Source organism: Triturus cristatus, chromosome 9 (assembly GCF_964204655.1).
Source record: "Triturus cristatus chromosome 9, aTriCri1.1, whole genome shotgun sequence".
In the NCBI taxonomy this organism is placed as follows: Eukaryota; Metazoa; Chordata; class Amphibia; order Caudata; family Salamandridae; genus Triturus; species Triturus cristatus.
Genome location: NC_140592.1, coordinates 361,357,951 through 361,366,080, shown reverse-complemented (window position 1 = coordinate 361,366,080; position 8,130 = coordinate 361,357,951). Strand labels below are relative to the sequence as shown.

The 8,130-nt window shown below is 44.2% G+C and overlaps 1 non-coding gene across 1 annotated transcript; it reads right to left on the bottom strand.

Moving 5' to 3' along the window:
* Window positions 1-725: 725 nt before the first annotated feature.
* Window positions 726-865, bottom strand: LOC146797940 (U4 spliceosomal RNA). Its single transcript, XR_014969369.1, has one exon. It is a non-coding gene; the product is annotated as a U4 spliceosomal RNA (small nuclear RNA).
* Window positions 866-8,130: the final 7,265 nt, after the last annotated feature.

Sequence of the window (8,130 nt, the reverse complement as noted above, 5' to 3'; positions counted from 1 at the left end):
AGATCGGAGTCCGTTATTATTTCGATTTCAATCTGTAGTTTTGAATAAAATAACATAATATAATAAGGTTGACTTCATCAATACCATTTTTTTTATTTACTACATTAGATTTGATCAGTGGGTGACATTTACTGAATGCAAAGGATTCTAAACATAACCGTAAAAATGGGTACCCGACCTCTGGGTGGGTAGAGGTCTTAACTATGATGCAGTGGGCCCCGGTGCCACTGCACCTGCTGGATTATTGCTAGCTCCACCCCAAAGAATACCTCTGTGCCCTCACAACACAGCCAACAAACCTATCAATTTCTTATGTACTCTGTACAGAGGGCACTGTTGTTTCAGGGGATCTCACGCTATTGTGCCCACACTGCTCCCATTGGCACGTTTAGCCAGGGGTGTAGCTTCAGGGATGTGTTTGGGGTGTTACAACTCCCCCCCCCAATAAATGTCTTTGTAGTAATTAGTTGGGTACCGGTGCTTTAAGTTAGGTATGGCAAAGTGTGTGATGGATTTTATTTGGGATTTTTAAATACACATGCAGACAAAACACATAACTCTCTCGGTTATTTCACAAAATAATGAGTTTTAGGAACCCCTCATGAATACTAATAACAAATTAAGGCAATAATAACCTAATGTGGTTAAAACACCAAATTCAGATCCAGTGCGGATTGAACGTTTTATACAGTTCGTCAGTTTTCTTTCTTTGACATTAAAATCAGTCTCCACGGAGACTGTCAAAAATTGCAATGTCAACTATATTTCAAGTCGCCATAACGGGGTATTGGGTAAAGTTTTCAATAAGCAATAATCGCGCCTCGGTTAGAAGTCATTGGCTACGCTACTGCCACTGCGCAAAGCTAAAGACAGGTAAGTCATTCGAGGTACGCACCGGAGATGGTACTTAAGACACCTACAGCGAGCAAAAGTCGCATTCATCCAACAGTCAGAGACAGATAACAATAACTTACCAGGTGCAATACTGTGAACTGTACTTGTCAGCCTCATAAACACGATGTATGGTGCGCAAAGGACTCTGGGGGTACTTTATGCTAATTAGCATTTCCATTCAAAGGGCCCGGTCACCGCTGGAGCAAAAATTCCTCGCAGCAATAGAAGGACTCAGAGAGAGAGATGGGAATTGAGAGAGAAAGAGAGAGAGAGAGAGGAAGAGAGAGAGATGAGAGAGAGAGAGAAGAAGAGAGAGAGTCTCAGAGAGAGAGAGAGTCAGAGAGAGAGTCAGAGTGAGAGAGTGAAAGAGTCTCTGAGAGAGAGAGAGAGAGAGTCAGAGTGAGAGAGTGAAAGAGTCTCTGAGAGAGAGAGAGAAAGAGAGAAAGAGTCTCTGAGGGAGAGAAAGTGAGTCTCTTCAAGAGAGAGAGAGACAGTGAGAGAGTGAAAGAGTCTCTGAGAGAGAGAGTGAAACAGTCTGAGAGAGAGAGAGAGAGAGAGAGAGATGGTATTGCTCCCTCAGGACAGGAGAGGTTTTTGTCCACACGGAGAAGGCTCGCTCCCGGCCAACGAAGTCAGGGCAGAGGGAGGCGTGAATACCCATGTATTATGCGTGCAGTAAAAAGTACCACATTTTGCCCACATGTAGGTGGCCATTCACTGTTTGCAAACATTCACAACTTTGTCAGCATTGAAGTGCTACACAGTTTCTCTGACTGTCACATAAACGCTAGGCATGAAAAGTGTCCATCATCATGTCTACAATGTATGAGTTGAGGTCGGTGTTCTTGCTGATAAATGTTATACTTATTTCAAAGATGCAATTTTTCATCCCCTCCCAGAATCGCTGTTACAATCAAAGATGCGTGGGGGTGGGTAGGTACACGCCAAGGGAGGCGGGCATGATCGTATGTTGCAATTTGTATAACCAGGCAGAAATGTCTGAAATTACGAAGTAAGATGTGCGAGTCAGTGCCGGTAGTTCGATGTTATCAGTCTGTCCCTGGTCTGAGCGGAATCACAGAATCCCAAGGAAACTCATGACATGGGGCCACGACAGGGCCTGGCATCAGCACAAGGAAGGAACCACGTGACAGACTCAAGATTCACCCTCACCCCTAAGACCACTGTAATGACAGCCAATAAAAACAAGCTGTTTACTGCTCGCGGGCGAATATGGTTAACAGGCTATGCAAGCATAATGGAAGGGGATGAGATGTTCTGTGCGGCCACGACCGGGAGTTGTGTGCGCGCGCAAAGATAAAATAAACAAGCATTGGCCGCAGTAATGTTTAAACAAGCGTTGGCCGCGTGCGAGCGGCTGGAGACGCAATATGTGGTGGGGGAGGGGGAGAAGCGGTTGTGTGTGCGCGTGCGTCATCGTGATCGCGATCGCTCTGAAAGCGAAAGTGATCGCGATCGCGATGACGCACGAGTTTTCAAAGTGCTGCTGGCAGCCGGCTGCGCGCGTGCACGATCGCGTGAACGCAAGCGTTAGGCCAGCCAGCAGCACTTTGAAATTCCCACATACAAAATGTCTCTTCGAGCCTTTAGCTCAGCGAGACCTAAAAAGGCACAATATGACAGGGAGTATTTGCATTAGGAGTAATGGTACTTATCAGGTGGGTAATAGTGAAAATTGAAAAATGACTTCAGAGATTGCATCCAATGAAAAAAGGTTTCCCCTTTATTTAGGTGACTCAGTTCATTTTATTTGTGGTGATAAAGCCTATACTTGGTTTCAAGTAGATTGGGGGGTAGTTGTCACCCAGGCTTTATAATGCCTTACATAACTGCCAAAACTGCAAAGGAAATACACAAGGGCACTAAGAAGACAGAACATATCTAGGGGTAAAAGAAGTTTTATCCAAGACGATACTGCTTCAGAGGTGGTAGGAGATGTATTAAAAAATTAATACCTTGGTTTGGCCCTGCTATCAATCCCCAAGTTATAAACACACTGGCTCGATTGCTGGAACCTACTGTAAATGAAAACAGCAGGGATCATTGAAAACACAACAGTAGAATTACAGGCTGTGAGGTTCTTCATCCTACAGAATAGAATGGTCCTTGACATGATGCTGGCCGAGAAAGGGGGTATTTGTTAAATTGTGGGGCAGCTTGTTGCACATATGTCCCAGATACATCTGCATCAGTCAGGGAGGCAATTAAAAGGTTACATGGCATTGGTACGCAGGCTCATAATGACACAGTTACATGTGAGCTAGCGGGCTACTTCTGGAATCTCTTGAGTGCATGGGGTTGAAAGTTAGGAATGTTCTTCATAACAGTGTTCTTGATAGTAATAGGCTGTTGCCTCTTCTTTAATTGCCTGCCTGTGTGTTGTCCATTTATAGGACAATATACTGAAACCTGCTGCAATGTCTCCTGCATCACTTACGAAAGCCCTAATAACACAAGATATAGCAATCAATCAATTGATGCAGATAGATAATTTTGATAATTCTATCTACCCACAACATGCTGCTGATTATGTCAACAAGCGGAATGAGGCCCATTATTCCAACATAGATGATGACGAAAATGTGCCAGTATACTAGGTTAGAAAGAAATGTAGAACTTCGGTTCAAGGGCCATTTGTTAACAATGAATATATATATCAAAACCAGAAAGTGGGTCCTTCCGGGAATAAGTCTGTAGTCAGGTGGTGCGTGGTGCCGGTAAACCCAGGGCCAGACAAGCAGTAATCCAACAAGTTCAAAGAAGTAGAACGCACTGTCAAAGGACCAGGTGCAAGGCAGATTGCTCTTTATTGCTCAAACATTACGCGTTTCGCCAAGTAAATGTCTAGATCACACGAAGAGCGTTTCAGGAAGTGCATGCATAAAACAACATACGAAATGGACAAGGGACTACAGATGCATCTCTCTCCCAAAGTGAGTCAAAAATGGCGGCCATTTTTTAGCATGCAACTATAAGTATAGAAGCAACATGTCTGTATATGCAATAGACATAATGATATATCACAGAGATATATTGGCGGAGTTACTACATACATTGATGCAAGTATACAAATGTCAGTGTTGCACAGCAATAGAGGGTAGTCGCGCTAGTGGCTGGAAGTTCACAGTGCTACGGGTGAAAGTCTGGTAGGGTTATCAGCTGTGACACCAATGCCTGGCAACTTCAGGCATCTAGTGATTATGTTGTGTACTCGGACTAGTGCCCATGTTTTAATAAGATCGCGTCTCAGGTAAAAGCTGCCATACAACATTGATAAAGAACAGTACCTCTGTAGTAGGGCTACTGATTTAAGCGAGAGTGCTGGAGACTATATGAGAGTTATATATACGCTCATATGGCTGGTAAGGAGTTGTCCAAATCCAATTTAAGTTCTATAAGGTGAAAATACAAACAAAGTTCAAAAGGAGAACTAACAAAAGGTTAATGATTAATTAAAAAGTCTGTTATCTTAAATTCAGTGTTCACCCGAGCCTGGGGAAGAAAAAGGCAAGGAACCCGCGAAGTGACCATGCAGTGTGGTGGGTCCCTTCCTTTTCTCCTGTGAAACGGAAATAAGATAGAAAACATAGTAAGTACAATATCAATATACCCATCTCATACAGATATACTTAAAGATGATGTATAAATACAATTAAAACCAATATAACAATGGAACATAAATAGTAACAATCAGTATCATGGAAGGACAACAACATCTAGTCAATTCTCATGAAGATGTGTATGTATATATACACATGTCGCTTATTAAATAAAGACGATTATTGAGCATTGGCGATTGAAGTTGACCGTTCCTGTTGTTGTGCGCGACTGCACATTTGGAGAGTTTTCGTGCTGTGTGGGTGCTGACGTCTATTAAAATCCAACGAAGCACGAGCTGGTGTCCGTGTGCTTTGTTCCTCGCCGTCAGGAAGTGAGAGACAGCGTTTGGACTTCATATATATATATGTATATATATATGAAAATTTGCGTTCCTGACTCGCTTCTTTTCAGCTACAAACAGGTACGGACCACAGCGTGCGTTTTCAGTGCAGATTTATTGCATCCTTAATCAGCTACATTCTCATACAGCAAGTGCCCAGCATGACGCGTTTCGACAGCAGGAAGCTGTCTTGATCACATGACGCCCCAAGGGCCAATACACAATAAATACTCTTGTTGGTGAACCTCAGTTCTGCAATTTTAATTTGTTCTTAATTCTTGTCCAGTTCATTAATATAGCTTGTATCTCTTGTGTTCGTGTATACTAAATATTGCCAACACTGCAGGTCAAATGAGTATCAGTTGATAGAATTATACAAGAACATATAAATCATGCAGGATTATCTGCCTCAGGTCTGCAGGCCAAAGATAGATATTTGAAAACTAACTTTAGTCAGCATAACTTTGTGTATCTTTATACCAAATAAGAAAATGTGCAAGTAGACATTATTAATCAAGAAAATGAGTCATTGACAACCCGAGACTTAAAAATATATGTGTCAACATTTTCAATGTATTCCTATTGAGAAAAAAACATATAACAATTTAACGCTGAGAGGCGTTTTTTGAATGTGCCTTGCGAAACAGCTTGTTGTCACACCTCTTCACTCAAGCGTATTACTTATTATTATTCTTTATTTTATAAGGAACACAGCTACCCGGAGGTTTCTCGGCGCCATCGGACTAACGCAAAAAGAGAGAGAAAGCATTATTGGTTAAATAACCACGTTTTGAGACCTTTGCGAAAGTTCGTGTAGATGGATTCATACCGAAGTGGCGTGGGGAGTGAGTTTCATAGTGAGGGGGCCATAAAAGAAAAAGAAAAAGACCTGCCACCTATACGTGACTGTCTGATCCTAGGTACTGAGAATTTGGCCTGAGTGGAGGGTCAGAGAAGACGTGTTGGGAGGTAGGGATGGACTAAGGCACTCAAATACTGTGGAGCTGTGCCCATTTTAATTTTATGCATATAACACAGGGCCTTGAATTTGATGCGGTTCTCCATCCTAAGCCAATGGAGGTCAAGGAGGGAGCCTGAAATAGATGCCTTTCTAGGCACTTGGTAAAGCAGTCTTGCCGCTGAGTTCTGTACTACCTGCAGTTTTCGAACCACCTCCTTATTGGCTCCTAAATACAGGACGTTGCCATAGTCCAGCCTAGAAGTAATCAGGGCCTGCACCACAGTTCTTTGTGTGGGACAAGGCAACATCCAAAGTATTTTTTGAGCCCTTTTAGGATGGTGAAGCAGATTGAGGCAACCCTGACTGCTTGCTGCCTCATTGATAGGTGGTCATCAATGATTATGCCTAGATTGCGGACTAGTTCCATTGGCTGGGGAAGATCACCCATTTGAGGAGGCCAATGTCGGGGGCCCCAAAGGTCTTTGTTTTTACCGAGAATTAAGACCTCTGTTTTTCCACCATTAAGTTTTAGCATGTTGGCATGCATCCAACCAGCTACATTTTTCAGCCCTGCCTGAAGAGACGATACCTTAGATGCCTCATTGGTGGACAGAGAGAAGATTAGCTGGGTATCATCCGCATATGAATAGATAGATAGCCCAGGCTCTTCCACTATAGTGGCCAATGGTCTAACGTAGATATTACGTAGATATTAATAATAACAGTCTGGGTTTTGGAGGGCTCCCCGGGCCATGATAGTCTCTGTTTTGGCCTAGAGTGGGTACACCTAACCCCACCCCACAGGATGTCCTAAGTACACCACATACCCCTTCCCTGTCTGGCACTTACTGGCCTTGATAGTCAGGTGTGTCTGTTGCAGAGCCTGAACCATTTCCTGCAGGTTAAAGAAGTGGTTCTTCCAGCTGCTACTGAAGACAGTTATCTCATCCAAGTAAGCAGAACTGTAGGTCTCCATAGCAGCTAATTCCTGGTTCACTACCCCCTGGATGGTGGCAGGGGTGTTCTTTACACCAAAGAGCATTATCCTGAATTGATAATAGCCCTCTGGAGTGGAGAAGGCTGACCTGTCCTTGGGTAAATCTGGAAGGCAATCTGCCAGTACTCTGAAGTAAGGTCAAAGGTAACTGGGCAGCTCCTAACTGATCAATCAGCTCAACAGCCCCGGGGATGGGATGAGCATCACTCTTGGTGACTGGATTGACCCCCTTGTAATCTACACAGACCGGAGTTTAGGTGTAGTGCCTGGTGGGGCAGCTTTTGGCACCAGCACCACAGGGCACGACCAGGGGATACCGGAGCATTCTATCATGCCCAATTCCAGTACCTTAGAAAGCTCATCTTTGATGCTGGCCCTCACCTTTTCAGGCAGCCTGTTAGATTTATTCTTGACAGGGAGGCTGTCTCTTGTGTCCACGTTATGGGTACACAGGTGGGTAGTCCCAGGGGTGAGGGGAAACAAAGTGAACTGACCCAGCAACTGGTGACTGTCTCTCTGCTTTTCAGAAGTCAGACTAGAGGAGTGGTTCACACTTTCCAATGACCCATCCTTCTCCTTAGAGGCTAAGAGGTCAGGGACAGGTTCACTCTTCTCTTCCTCTCCTCCTCTGTCACCAGCAGTATGGTGACTTCAGACCTCTGAAAGGGTGGTTTGAGATGGTTGATATTGAGCACCTTTTGGGAGAGCATGGGGTTCTTGAGATCCACCAGGTAGGTGACATCACCCTTCCTCTCAAGAATCTCATAGGGCCAGGTCCAATGGTTTGGAGGACCACGGGCTCTACTGCTTCCATCAACTACACTTTCATTCCAGGTTGCAACTCTACAGGGGTAGCCGTCGATCATACCAATGCTTCATCACCTCCTGGCTAGTCTCTAAGTTGTCGAAAGCTTGCTTCCGTGACTTGCCTATATTCCTCTCTGGCTTCTGAAGGCCATGTAGCTAGCTACAACCTGGAGAATTTGCCTGGGAGCTTGCTCCTACCATTCTTTCCCCAGACTCAGAGGTCCCTTACATGAAAACCATACAGAAGATCAAAGGGGCTAAATCCAACCCCCTTTGGTGGTACCTCTCTGTAAGCAAAGAGAAGGAATGGAAGATGATGTCCCAATTACACCTGATCATGCCGGTGGGGGTGTTGTTGAACCTTTCAACAAACACATTGGCTTGTGGATGTTAGAGAATGTACTACTTACAAGTGACTTCACACTCCTTCCACATTGACTGCTTATAAGCAGACATGATGCTGGTACCCCTGTCTATTGGTCCCCATTAGGGCCTTTGTCACTGGACATG